This window comes from Somniosus microcephalus, chromosome 6 (assembly GCF_052327205.1).
Source record: "Somniosus microcephalus isolate GS21.2 chromosome 6, FLI_Smic_1.0, whole genome shotgun sequence".
NCBI lineage: Eukaryota > Metazoa > Chordata > Chondrichthyes > Squaliformes > Somniosidae > Somniosus > Somniosus microcephalus.
Window position 1 is genome coordinate 188766329 of NC_140992.1, and position 15398 is coordinate 188781726.

The following is a 15398-nucleotide window of genomic DNA, read 5'->3' on the forward strand; positions in this document are numbered from 1 at the left end:
TTGTACAGCTGTAGTAAGGTATCCCTATTCCTATACTCGAACCCCCTTGATATGAAGGCCAACATACCATTTGCCTTCTTGATCGCCTGTTGCACCTGCATGCTCTCCTTCAGTGACTGGTGCACAAGAACACCCAGGTCCCTCTGCACTTCCCCATCTCCCAATCTATTGCCATTTAGATAATAATCTACCCTCCTGTTTTTACCCCCAAAGTGGATAACCTCGCATTTATCCACATTATAGTGCATCTGCCACGTATCTGCCCATTCCCCCAACCTGTCCAAATCGCACTGTAGCCTCCTGACATCCTCATCAGAGCCCACCCCTCCTCCTAGTTTAGTGTCGTCAGCGAATTTGGAAATATTGCATCCAATTCCCTGATCCAGATCATTTATATATATTGTGAACAGCTGGGGTCCCAGGACAGATCCTTGCGGCACCCCGCTGGTCACTGCCTGCCACTCTGAAAATGAGCCGTTTATTCCAACTCTCTGTTTTCTATCCGCCAGCCAGTTCTCTATCCACGTTAATACTTTGCCTCCAATCCCATGAGCCTTAATTTTGCATGATAATCTTTTGTGTGGAACCTTATCGAAGGCTTTCTGGAAGTCAAGGTACACCACATCCACTGGCTCTCCCCCATCTATTTTACCAGTTACTTCCTCAAAAAATTCCAGCAGATTAGTCAAACACGATTTACCCTTTGTAAATCCATGTTGACTCTGTCCGATCCTTTCCCCATTTGTCAAGTGCTCCGCTATTTTATCCTTAATAATGGACTCTAGCATTTTGCCCACAACCGATGTAAGGCTTACTGGTCTGTTAGATTCAGGAGATGGTTCTGTGATAGTGGATTGGCGGTTAGGATCAGATCAGCCATGATCTTATTGAATGGTGGAGCAGGCTCGAGGGGCCGATTGGCCTACTCCTGCTCCTATTTCTTATGTTCTTATCACAACCTAGTCCACTCCTCTATCACCCCCAGCACCCCTTCCCCTTCGCCCAGCACCTTCCCATGCAAGCGCAGGAGATGCAACACCTGCCCTTATACCACCCCCTTCCCACTGTCCAGCTGAAACTGTGATAAGAACATAAGAAATAGGAGCAGGAGTAGGCCAATCGGCCCCTCGAGCCTGCTCCACCATCCAATAAGATCATGGCTGATCTGATCCTAACCGCCAATCCACTATCACAGAACCATCTCCTGAATCTAACAGAATTAGACACACGAAATAGGAGCAGGATCAGGCTACATGGCCCCTGGGCCCGCTCCGCTACCCACAGGGCCATGACCGATCCGAACCTAGACTCATGTCCAAATTCCTGCCCGCTCCCCGTAACCTTTAATTCCCTTTACTTCTAGGAAAATGTCTATTTCTGTTTTAAATTTCTGTAATGATGTAGCTTCTACAGCTTTTTGGGGCAGCATATTCCATGGACCTACCACCCTCTGAGTGAAGTAGTTCCTCCTCATCTCAGTTTTGAAAGAGCAGCCCCTTATTCTAAGACTATGCCCCCTAGTTCTAGTTTCACCCATCATTGGGAACATCTTCCCCGCTCCACCCGATCCAACCCCTTCACAATCTTATATGCTTCAATCAGATCGCCTCTCATTCTTCTGAACTCCAATGAGTAGAATCCCAATCTACTCAACCTCTCCTCATATGTCCATCCCCTCATCCCCGGGATTAACCTTCTTTGTACTGACTCGAGAGCAAGTATGTCCTTTCTTAAGTATGGACACCAAAACTGTACGCAGTATTCCAGGTGCGGTCTCACCAATACCTTGTACAACTGAAGCAATACCTCCCTATTTATATATTCTATCCCCCTAGCAATGAAAGCCAACATTCCATTGGCCTTCTTAATCACTTGCTGCACCTGCATACTAACCTTTTGAGTTTCGTGCACCAGGACCCCCAGATCCCTTTGTACTTCAGTACATTCCAGTTTCTTGCCATTAAGATAATAACTTGCTCTATGATTTTTCCTGCCAAAGTGCATAACCTCACACTTTCCAGTATTGTATTCCATCTGCCATATCTCTGCCCACTTACTTAGCCTGTCTATGTCCCCTTGCAGGTTTTTTATGTCCTCCTCACTCACTACTTTCCCTCCCATCTTAGTATCATCTGCAAACTTTGATATGTTACACTCGGTCCCCTCCTCCAAATCGTTAATATAGATTGTAAAGAGCTGGGGACCCAGCACTGACCCCTGCAGAACACCACTAGTTACTGATTGCCAGTCTGAGAATGAACCATTTATCCCAACTCTCTGCCTTCTGTTAGATAGCCAATCCTCTATCCATGCCAGAATATTACCCCCAATCCCGTGATTTTATATCTTAAGCAATAATATTTTGTGTGGCACCTTGTCAAATGCCTTTTGGAAGTCTAAATACACTACGTCCACTGGTTCCCCTTTATCCACCCTATACGTTACTTCCTCAAAGAACTCCAGCAAATTTGTCAAACATGACTTCCCCTTCATAAAACCATGCTGACTCTGCTTGACTGCATTATCATTTTCCAAGTCCCTGCTACTGCTTCCTTAATGAAGGACTCCAGCATTTTACCAACGACAGATGTTAGGCTAACTGGTCTATAGTTTTCTGCTTTCTATCTCCCTCCTGTCTGAAATAGGGGTGTTACAATAGCGGTTTTCCAATCCGCTGGGACCTCTCCAGAGTCCACAGAATTTTGGAATATTCAACCAATACATCCACTATCTCTGCAGCCACTTTTTTAAAGACCCTGCGATGCAGGCCAGCTGGTCCAGGGGACTAGTCATCTTTTAGTCCCACTATTTTACCAAGTACTATTTCCTTGGTGATAGTGATTGTCTTTAGTTCCCCCTCCCTGTGGCCCTCTGATTATCTATTATTGGGATGTTGTTAGTGTCTTCTACCATGAAGACAGATACAAAATATTTGCTCAGAGTCTCTACCATTTCCCCAATCCCCATTACTAATTCCCCAGTTTCATCCGCTAAGGGGCCAACGTTTACTTTAGCTACCCTCTTCATTTTTATATATCTGTAGAAGCTCTTACTATCTGCTTTAATGTTTCTTGTCAGTTTACTCTCATAATTCAGCTTCACTCTCTTCATTACTTCTTTAGTTATCCTTTGCTGGTTTTTAAAAAATCCCCAATCCTCTGGAGCAATCTTGGCAACATTGTTTGCCTTCGTTTTCAATTTGATACAATTCTTTACTTCCTTAGTTAATCACGGATGGTGCTCCCTTCTCTTAAAATCTTTCGTTCTCACTGGAGTATATTTTTGTTGAGAGTTATAAAATATCTCCTTAATGTCTGCCACTGCATTTGAAATGTCTTACCCTTGAATTTATTTTTCCAGTCCACTTTAGCCAGTTCTGCCCTCATGCCACTTTAATTGCCTTTGTTCAAGATCAGGACATTGGTTTGAGATACAACTTTCTCAACCTCCAACTGAATTTGAAATTCAACCATGCTATGATCACTCTTTCCTAGAGGATCCTTTACTATGAGAACATTTATTAATTCTGTCTCATTATATAGTACCAGATCCAAGATAGCCTGCTCCCTGGTTGGTTCCATTACATACTGTTCTAGGAAACCATCCCAGATGCACGCTATGAACTCCTCCTCAAGGCTACCATGGCCAATTTGATTTGTCCAATCAATATGGAGATTAAAATCACCCATGATTAATACCATACCTTTTTTACAGGCCTGCATTATTTGTTGATTTATACTCTGCCCAACAGAATTGTTACTCTTCGGGGGCCTGTAGACGATGCCTACCAGAGACTTTTTCCCTTTATTAATTTTAATCTCCACCCAAACCGATACTACACCTTCATCTTCTGAGCCAATATCACTTCTCACCACTGCACTGATCCCATCCTTTACCAACAAAGTGACCCCGTCTCCCTTTCCTTTCTGTCTATCCTTCCGAATTGTCAAATATCCAGGAACATTCAGTTCCCAGCCCTGATCACCTTGCAACCACGTCTCATTAATTGCGATCAGATCATACCCTTTTGTATCTATTTGTGCTGTCAATCATCCATCTTGTTACGAATGCTGCATGCATTCAAATATAGAACTTTTAACTTTGTCTTTTGACCATTCTTTCTTCTTTTGGCCCCATTTTCTGTTGCACTCTTATTTTTAAACATTCTTTCCCTTCCTGTCACATTCTGGTTATTATTTCCCCGATCTCTATCCTGCTCTATTGCTTTCTCATTTGTCATTGACTTTTTAAATTCCCACTCACCTTGATCCTCCCCCACCCAGTATTTAGTTTAAAGCCCTCTCTACAGCCCTAGTTATTCAATTTGCCAGGACTCTAGCCCCAACATCGTTCAGGTGAAGCCCGTCCAAGCGGAACAGCTCTCTCTTATCCCAGTACTGGTGCCAATGCCACACAAATCGAAACCCATTTCTCCCACACCAGTCTTTAAGCCAATCGTTCATTTCTCTGATCTTATTTACCCTATGCAAATTCGCTTGTGGCTCAGGTAATAATCCAGAGATTATTACCTTTGTGGTTCTGCTTTTAAATTTAGCCCCTAACAGCTCATACTCTCTCAGCAGATCCTCTTTCTTTGTCCTAACTATGTCATTGGTGCCAACGTGGACCATGACAACTTGATCCTCCCCATCCCACTCAAATTTCTCCCCAGCCCAGAGGAGATGTCCTTAATCTTGGCACCGGGCAAGCAACACAGCCTTCATTTCCAGCCTCGCTCTCTATGGTGCCCTGAGGGAAAGTCTGGTAAGGTGCTTGCTCATTATCTGAAGGGATAAAGGCACAAAAGTCAGGTTAAGGTGAGGAGAGGGGGGCTGGAAGGGGGAAATGAATGCATACAGCATGATTAGCATGAAAGTGCAAAAGGCTTGTGGGGTGAGGGGGAAGTGGGATGTGAGAAGTAAGAGTAGGGATGAACATTCCGTTTTTATCCCCAAGGGGGTCAACATCGCCGGTGGCCACGGCGCCCACCACCTAGCGCCAATGATTTGAGCACTCTTTCCACCAGAAACTGGTTGGGTGTCTGGTTGCCCCCCGTGTGCACTCCTGCTCCCTCCTGTTGTGAGCCACCGTGGCCTGCAAGAGAAACGAAAGTGTGTGAATGAGTGTGGAGCAATGTGTTTGGGTGAAGTGCCTGCCATATTGAATAGCTGTCATTGTGTGCAAGGTGTGAGAAGTGGGGTGAGCGTTGGTAGGTAAAGATTGATGGTGGGTGAGGGTGAGGTAAGAACATAAGAACATAAGAAATAGGAGCAGGTGTAGGCCAATCGGCCCCCCGAGCCTGCTCCACCATTCAATAAGATCATGGCTGATCTGATCCTAACCTGAAATCTTCTATCAATCTACATCCCACCCGAACCCATGTGATCTCCCGGGAGAGGTGAAAAACCAGATAAAAAACCCAATGGCCAATTTGGGAGAAAAAATCTGGGAAATTCCTCTCCGATCCATCTAGGCGATCGAAACTCGTCCAGGAGATCACTCTGTCCCTATATTTTCTGCAGTACTTACCTTCTGTAAAGACGAACTCCACCCCAGCCAGGAACAGGAATAAAACCATCTCCTGAAATCTAACACATAATTAGAACACAAGAAGGAGGAGCAGAACCACGCTACATGGCCCCTGGGCCCGCTCCACTATCCACAGGGCCACGACCATTCCGAACCTAGACTCATGTCCAATTTACTGCCCGCTCCCCGTAACCCTTAATTCCCTTTACTTCTAGGAAACTATCTATTTCTGTTTTAAATTTATTTAATGATGTAGCTTCCACAGTTTTCTGGGGCAGCAATTCCACAAACCTACCAGCCTCTGAGTGAAGAAGTTTCTCCTCATCTCAGTTTTGAAAGAGCAGCCCCTTATTCTAAGATTATGCCCCCTAGTTCTAGTTTCACCCATCATTGGGAACAGCCTCACTGCATCCACCTGATGAAGCCCCTTCACAATCTTATATGTTTCAATTAGATCGCCACTCATTCTTCTGAACTCCAATGAGTAGAGGCCCAATCTACTCAACCTCTCGTCATATGACCACCCCCTCATCCCCGGGATTAACCGAGTGAACCTTCTTTGTACTGACTCGAGAGAAAGTTTGTCTTTTCTTAAGTATGGACACCAAATCTGTATGCAGTATTCCAGGTGTGGTCTCACCAATACCTTGTACAACTGCAGCAATACCTCCCTGTTTTAATATTCTATCCACCTAGCAATGAAAGCCAACATTCCATTGGCCTTCTTGCTCACTTGCTGCACCTGCATACTAACTTTTTGAGTTTCATGCACCAGGACCCCCAGATCCCTTTGTACTACAGTACTTTCCAGTTTCTTGCCATTAAGATAATAACTTGCTCTATGATTTTTCCTGCCAAAGTGCATAACCTCACACTTTCCAGTATTGTATTCCATCTGCCAAATCTCTGCCCACTTACTTAGCCTGTCTATGTCCCTTTGCAGGTTTTTTATGTCCTCCTCACTCACTACTTTCCCTCCCATCTTTGTATCATCTGCAAACTTTGATATGTTACACTCAGTCCCCTCCTCCAAATCGTTAATATAGATTGTAAACAGTTGGGGACCCAGCACTGACCCCTGCAGAACACCACTAGTTACTGATTGCCAGTCTGAGAACGAACCATTCATCCCAACTCTCTGCTTTCTGTTAGAGAGCCAATCCTCCACCCATGCCAGAATATTACCCCCAATCAGGTGATTTTTTATCTTGAGCAATAATCTTTTGTGTGGCACCTTGTCAAATGCCTTTTGGAAGTCTAAATACACTACATCCACTGGTTCCCCTTTATCCACCCTGTATGTTACTTCCTCAAAGAACTCAAGCAAATTTGTCAAACATGACTTCCCCTTCATGAAACCATGCTGAGTTTGTCCTATTAAATTATGTTTATCCAAATGTCCCATTACTGTCTCCTTAATAATGGACTCTAACATTTTACCAACCACAGATGTTAGGCTAACAGGTCTATAGTTTCCAGCCTTCTGTCTACTACCCTTTTTAAATAAGGGTGTTACATTAGCAGTTTTCCAATCTGCTGGGACCTTTGCTGAGTCCAGGGAGTTTTGGAAAATTATTACCAATGCATCCACAATCCCTAACGCCACTTCCCTCAAGACCCTGGGATGTAAGCCATCTGGTCCAGGGGATTTATCCACCTTGAGTCCCATTATTTTACCAAATACCACTTCCTTAGTGATTTTAATCGTATTTAGCTCCTTCCCCCCTAGAGCCCCCAGTTTGTCCAGTGTTGGGATATTCTTAGTGTCCTCTACCGTAAAGACTGATACAAAATATTTGTTCAGCGTTTCTGCCATCTCCATGTTTCCCACCATTAATTTCCTGGTCTCATCCTCTAAGGGACCAACATTTACTTTAGCCACCCTTTTTCTTTATATATAACTATAGAAACTTTTGCTATCTGTTTTTATATTTTCTGCTAATTTACTTTCATAATCTATCTTCCCTTTCTTAATCAATCTTTTAGTTATTTTTTGCTGTCTTTTAAAGACTTCCCAATCTTCTATCCTCCCACTAGATTTGGCTACCTTATATGCCCTTGTTTTTAGTCGGATACTATCCATAATCACTTTACTTAGCCATGGATGGCTATCTTTTCTTTTACACCCTTTTTTCCTCAGTGGAATATATATTTTTTGGAAGTTGTAAAATAACTCCTTAAATGTACACCACTGATCATGTACCGTCTTACCCTTTAATCTATTTTCCCAGTCGACTCTAATCAATTCCGCTCCCATACCTTCATAGTCTGCTTTATTCAAGCTCAGCACGCTTGTTTGAGATCCAACCTTCTCACCCTCTAATTGAATATGGAATTCAACCATGTTATGGTCACTCATTCCAAGGGCATGCTTTACTTGGACATTTTTAATTAATCCTGTCTCATTACACAGGACCAAATCTAAGGATGCTTGCCCCCTGGTCGGTTCAGTTACATACTGCTCAAGAAACCCATCCCTAATACACTCAATGAACTCATCCTCAAGGCTGCTCTGCCCAATTTGATTTGTCCAGTTAATATGATAGTTATAATCCCCCATAATTATAGCTGTTCCCTTATTACAAGCCTCAACTATTCCCTGATTAATACACCGTCCAACAGAGTTGCAACTGTTCAGAGGCCTATAGACTATGCCCACTAGTGTTTTTTCCCCTTATTATTCCTTATCTCCACCCAAACGGTTTCACTATCCTGCTCCTTTTACCCAATATCATTTCTCTGTATTATAGTGATTCCTTCCTTTATTAACATAGCCACCCCATCTGTAGTGTCAGTGTGTTGATAAAGACACTGAAGACAGGAGTTGGTTCATAGGCATTTACTAAGCAAAGTCTGGGGGGGGGTTTCTAAAGGATATACACAATACACAGGCTTATATAGCCCAAGTGGCCATTACTGGCATTATGCACACCTGGGGCTCTTAAAGGCACATACACCACAATTCCTCCCCTTTTAGCTAACCAGTACATCATATTTTAAGTAATTATTAATTACATGTTATATGCAAAATAATATACATTGCTGTAATTAATTAATTATAAGTTAGTCTCTCAGGAGGCTTCCTGACTCGGTCCGGATAACGCCTCGGGGGTGTAGTAGTTTCTGGTGGTGTAGTAGGTTCTTCTGGCAAGGCTGATTCGGCTTGAATGCCAGTGTCGGGTTCATCGGGTTCCAGTATCACCGGATCGGAGGTAGATATGGGTATCTCTACTTCATCGTTAGATGTATAGAGTGGTGGTGTAGGTTGTCCCTTTTTGGATGACTTTATGATTTGGTCAGCATGGCGCCTTATTATGCTTTCTCCAACGTCCACGGTATACATCAGTGGTCCTAGCCGTGTGCAGATAGTTCCAGGCTGCCATTTCTCGGTACGGTAGTCGCGGGCCAAAACCTGTTGGCCTATCTGGAAGGCCCTAGTTGGCCTTTCATTCATGCCTTGAAACTGTCGGTTCTCCACGTCCCTTCGGATGTTGGGCTTGACCAAATCCAACCAGCATCTTAGGTTTCTATTGAAGAACATCATGGCGGGAGTTTGGTTGGTAACCATATGTGTTGCATTCCTGTATGCGAATAAGAAGTTATCCACCTTGTGCTGAAGTTTTATGTCTTCATTACCCATGGCCTTTATGGCCTTCTTGAAGGTCTGGACAAACCTTTCAGCCAATCCATTGGTGGCGGGATGGTATGGGGCGGACGTGTAGTGCTTTACCCCATTGTTTTTTAAGAACTTTCTGAATTCTTCGGACACAAATTGCGGTCCATTATCAGAAAATATCTGTTCCGGCAGCCCATTCCTGGCAAATATGGTCCTTAATACTGTGATGGTTTTTTCCGTGGTGGTGGAGGACATCTTTATTACCTCCAGCCACTTGGAGTGTGCATCAACCGCGATTAAGAACATTGAGTCCATAAATGGACCAGCAAAGTCGATGTGCACCCTTTGCCAGGGAGATGAGGGCCACTCCCATGGATGTAGAGGGGCTTGTGGTGGAGCGTTTTGGACCTTCTGGCATCCTAGGCAGCTCTTGGTCATTTCTTCGATGTCTCCATCGATACCTGGCCACCATACAAACGCCCTGGCTAGGTTCTTCATTTTCACTCCACCCAGATGCCCCTCGTGAAGCTCCTTTAGCACTTTATCCTGGAGTTTGGGTGGAATCACCACTCTGGATCCACACATCAAGGTTCCTCGGCACACTGACAGCTGTTCTCTTCTTTGCGAGAATGCTGGCAACAGTGGTTCGCCATGTGCTGGCCATCCCTTCACTGTTAAATTGTAGACCCGTGAGAGAGTTGGGTCATTTCTTGTCTCCCTTTCAATGGCGGAATTTGTCACTGGTAGACTATCCACTATGGTAGAGTGGAATATCTCTATTGGGTCCACTGTAGGCATCTCTTCTATCGTTGGCAATGGTAGGCGCGATAAACCATCAGCATTCCCATGCTGTTTTGACCCTTTGTATTCTATGTTGTATTGGTGTGCCCCTAGAAAGAGGGACCACCGCTGTAGCCTTTGTGCTGTCATAATGGGAACACACTTTTTAGGGTTGAATATGGAGATAAGGGGTTGATGGTCAGTCAACAAGGTACATTTTTGTCCGTGTAGGTAATGGTTGAATATCTTTACTCCCCATACCAGGCTGAGTGCTTCCCTATCGATTTGGGCATAGTTACGCTCAGCTGAGTTCAATGAGCATGACGCAAAAGCTATCGGCCATTCCGAGCCATCAGGGAATTTATGCGATAATACTGCTCCTATGCCATAAGGGGATGCATCGCACGCCAGTCTGATTGGCAGTGATGGGTTGTAATGAGCCAAAACTACTTTGGATGTGATTAAATCTTTGCATTTACGGAAGGCATTTTTGCAGTCTTCGTTCCATTTCCAAATTACTCCTGTTTGTAGCAGTTCATTAAGAGGGTGTAGAAGAGTTGATAAGTTCGGTAAAAATTTATGATAGTAATTTATTAATCCCAGGAACGACCTTAATTGTGAAACATTTTCAGGTGCTGGGGCTTTTATGACCGCCTCAATTTTTTCAGGTGACTTATGCAACCCTTCCTTATTTATTATGTGGCCACAATATGATATTTGATTTCGGAAAAATTCGCACTTGGGGCGATTTGCTCGTAGGCCCCGTTCTCTCAGCCTAGTGAGCACCTGCTCTAAATTGGCAAGGTGCTCGTTGTCATTTTCTCCTGTTACAAGGATGTCGTCTAGGTAGCATTGAGTCCCCAGAATCCCTTGGAGGACTTGCTCCATAGCTCTTTGCCAGGTAGCTGGAGCGGATGCTACTCCGAAAACCAGTCGATTGTACTGGTACAGACCTTTGTGTGTATTTATCGTGAGATATTTTTTAGAGGCCTCTTCAACCTCCATCTGTAGGTATGCCTGTGCCAAGTCAGTTTTGGTGAAACGTTTCCCTCCAGATAGTGAGGCGAAAATATCTTCTATCCTCGGAAGAGGATCCTGTACCGTGTGAAGGACCGGGTTTACAGTCACCTTGAAGTCTCCACAGATGCAAATTTTTCTCTGTTCTTCAGATCCATCACCCTTCAATGCTTTCTTCATGACTGGGATGATGGGTGTTGCCCACTCACTCCAATCTATTTTAGATAATACGCCTGCCTTTTCCAAATTCTCCAGCTCTGCCTCGACTGCTGGATGAATTGCGTATGGCACCGGTCTTGCCTTAAAAAACTTGGGAATTGCTGCATCTTCCACTTTTATTGAGGCGGTGATGCCTTTCAAGGTTCCTAGTTTCTCTTGAAACACTTCCTTGGCGTTGGCCAAGATGTCTTTTAATCGTCCAGGTATGACGTCATCATCATTTTTTTCCTTACTGGTCACCGTCAGTGCCTGAATGGAGTGCCAGTCTAAACGTATTTTCATGATCCATTCACGTCCCAACAGCGGTGGACCACCATCTTGTAGAACGTATAAATACAACTTCTGTATTTCCTTGCCGTTGTATACTACGGGCACCCTTATTTTTCCTTTGGGGTATACTTTCTGCCCCGTATATGTTTTCAAGATAATGGATGTGTCTTTTAAAGGTATATGCGGAAATAGCCGCTCGTAATCCCGTCGATTTTGTCCAGTGTTAAATCTTTTTCAGAAGAGACCTTTTTTTGTGTTTCTACACTTAGGGGATCGCAGATGAATTTGTCCCGCAGAGAATCTGCCAGTCCTGCCTCGAATTGGCAGTGTAGGGTATCAACAATCTCCTCAAAATTCTTGTCCATCGGTTTGGCTGGAGTGATTAAATTTCATAACAGCTTGTATGTCTTCGCGCCCATTAGATCCAGAAACACTAAAGCTTTTTTTCCATCTTGTATTCCATTTGCGGTGCAATATACTTCCACTCTTTCCACATATGTGGTCCAATCCTCTATCTCGTTATCAAAAACATCAATATTGCCAAAATTAGGCTCTCTTTCGCTATCAAAAGCATCAATATTGTCAGACTTAGGCATTTCAGCAAAGATATGGTGATTCCTGCGCTTTTTTTTTCTTTTCTATAGCAAAGATATGGCGCTTCCCGCGCTTTCCCGCTGCTGCTGCCGATAACAACGCTGTTTATTGAGGTTCCCGTTCTCTTTATGTTTTTTAATTTACTGTTGGAGACTCGTTCCCGCCGGAGGTCTGAACGCTGACCTGCTTGCCATGCCGGCCGTCTTCCGAGTGCTCCCTCCCAGTCCATTATTGCTTGCCTCCAATTTCGCTGCCTGTCTCAGCTGTAGAGCCCGCCGCTGGAGCCCCAGCCTGACGCCCAGGAAGGATTAGCGCAGTACCTGCCACCAGCTTGGCCTGCTGGTGAAACCACAGTTTTTCTCACTTCCTTGAGTCTTCTGGACGCCGGAGGAATCGATGTCCTTGAGGTGCTGCCGAATTGCAGGTAATTCCGTTTCCACTTCGTCGCCACTGTAGTGTCCGTGTGTTGATAAAGACACTGAAGACAGGAGCTGGTTCATTGGTATTTACTAAGCAAAGTCTAGGGGGGGGGGGGTTCTAAAGGATATACATAATACACAGGCTTATATAGCCCAAGTGGCAATTACCGGCATTACGCACACCTGGGGCTCTTAAAGGCACATACACCACACCATCTCCCCTCCCTTCCTGCCTGTCCTTCCTGATTGTTAAATAACCTGGTATGTTTAATTCCCAGTCATGGTCACCCTGCAGCCATGTTTCTGTAATGGCCACAAGATCATACCCGTATGTCGTTATTTATGCCGTTAACTCATTCATTTTGTTCCGAATGCTACATGCATTCAGATAAAGAATTTTCAAATATATTTTGTAACACTTAGTTCCTGTTTTTTCCCCTTTTAGTACTTTACCTTTTACTCCATACCTTCTGTCCCTTCCTGACACGTTCTGTTTTTTAATTCCCCCACTGCTACCTAAGTCTATGACCATCTCCATTGTCATTTCTATTATTTGCTCTCTAGAAACCTCCCCCCAACTAATTATTTTAAAACCCTCTCTACAGCCCTAGTTACATGATTCGCCAGGACTCTAGTCCCAGCACTGGCCAAGTGGAGTCCGTCCCAATGGAACAGCTCCCTCCTGTCCCAGTACTGGTGCCAGTGTCCCAAGAAGCAAAACCCATTTCTCCCACACCAGTCTTTGAGCCACGCATTTAAATCTTTAATTTTATTTATCCTAGCCAAATTCGCTCGTGGCTCAGGTAATAACCCAGAGATTATTACCCTTGAGGATCTGTTTTTTTATTTGACCCCTAGCTGCTCATACTCCTTTAACAGATCCATCTTCCTTGTCCTATCTACGTCGTTTGTACCAACATGGACCACGACAACTGAATCCTCCCCCTCCCACTCCAAGTTTCTTTCCAGCCCAGAAGAGATGTCCTTAACCCAGGCAACACAGCCTTCAGGACTCCCGCTCTTGACTGCAGAGAACCCTATCTATCCCCCTAATGATACTATCCCCTACCACTACAACATTTCTTTTTACTCCCTCCACTTGAATAGCCCCCTGTACCACGGTGCTGTGGCCAGGTTGCTCATCCTCCCTGCAGTCCCCGCTCCCACCCTCACAGGGAGTAAGAACCTCGATCCTGCTTGACAAGAGCAAGGGCTGCGGCTCCTTCAACACTACCTCCTGGATCCCTGTACCTGCCTCACCCATAGTCACACCGTCCTGTCCCTGACCACGGACTACATCTGCATTAATTAATTTCATAGGTGTGACCACCTCCTGAAACATTGAGTCCGGGATCTTCTCCCCCTCCCTGATGTGTTGCAGTGTCTGAAGCTCGATCTCAAGCTCTTTAACATGGAGCTTAAGTTCCTCTAGCAGCAAACACTTATCGCAAATGTAATCACCATGAGCCTCAATGGGGTCCACCAGCTCCCACATTTCGCAAAAGTGACACATCACCTGTTCACCCATATCTATGTAATTAATTAAATTTCTTATTAGTTATGAAGACCCTCTACCCTGATATAGATGATAATATTACACCACTATTCAATAGGTGTCGTGCTTTGGCCAGTTTGTGCAGATTGTGTCGCATTTGTTGAGGCATTGACTCACACTGACCACCTGCGTGAGGTACTTAAATTTCTTTCAGCACTGTGTATGGGTCCTGGGGACAACAGTGCTGTCTGACACCTGATGAACAACCTCCTCCCACATGACATGGAAGACATGCAGCGAGTGCTTCCTGCCACTTGCTGGGTAGCACACCACCCTCTGACTCTCCACAGTGGACACCAAATCCTCCAATGCTTGGTCCAAAAATCTGCAGGGTCTCTCCCTGGGGCATGGATCTGCCATGAGTACAGCCGATTGATTCATCCAGCTCCTTAGACTTGGCCTGCTCCTGCTTGCTCACACAGGTTCACAGGCAGCAATGCTGAGAATGAGGTTCTGCAGCATGAATGACCATCCCCTTTAAAAACTGGAAGGAGCCTGTGGCAATGATGACTTGCAATTAGACTGCATCTGATACTGGTTAGAGTTTTGAGTGTTACACCACTGAGCTAGGCCATCAACATTTGCTTCAGCACTCCCATCCTTTCTTTAAGCAATGGCACTGAATTTTGAGTGCAGCAGGATTCCTTAGCACCTGGCGCTAAATCTCAAACTTTTCCAAAGTTAGTGCCCATTCCTGGGCTAAAATGAATTACGTCCCCTATTATTCTAACACTGTATCAAACATGTGGCCTGTGAAACTGTAGATGCAATGGGCATTAAACACTGCATACTGTGGACAATGGCTTGATGATTATTAAACTATATTAACAAGATTATGGAGGTGGGATTTTCTATAGCTTTACTTGTAAAGAACTTATTGTAGGGGAATGAATGTTAGGCAAATGAAATTGCTTCAGGTACGTAGCTAGCCCAATAATATAAATATACTAATCTAAGGAATTTTCAAATATCATCATGACCTTAATCTGTTTTATAAAGCGTTCTGTAGGTTAATTAAGTTAATGAGATAACTTTACAGCACATTGCTTTTATGGACTATGTAAGAAGCAGTTGATAACCCGCTGACGTACACAACCATTGTTCTGCTTAATTCTAAGAAAATGGAAAATCTAGAAGGAAGGGAAAGAGTGCAGAATACGCAGATATAAGGACCGTACACCAAAAGAGATAACCACCGATCGATGACACAGAACCAAGATTCAAATTATACCAATTCCAAATGTAAACACCTTTTACTTCTTTACATTGGCTGGATCTATCCACGTAACATGCAATGTCCTCTGTTTTCATCAATGTCAGTCCCTATTATAATTCCAACACAATGTTACAGCTAAAGCTTCAACAGAATAGTATTTATTAAAAGTGAATATGATTTGGT

General features: G+C 44.2%; 1 pseudogene; it reads left to right on the forward strand.

Moving 5' to 3' along the window:
• Positions 1 to 15191, forward strand: part of LOC147116259 (uncharacterized) — a 40947-nt pseudogene extending 25756 nt beyond the window's left edge.
• The last annotated feature ends 207 nt before the right edge of the window (positions 15192 to 15398 follow it).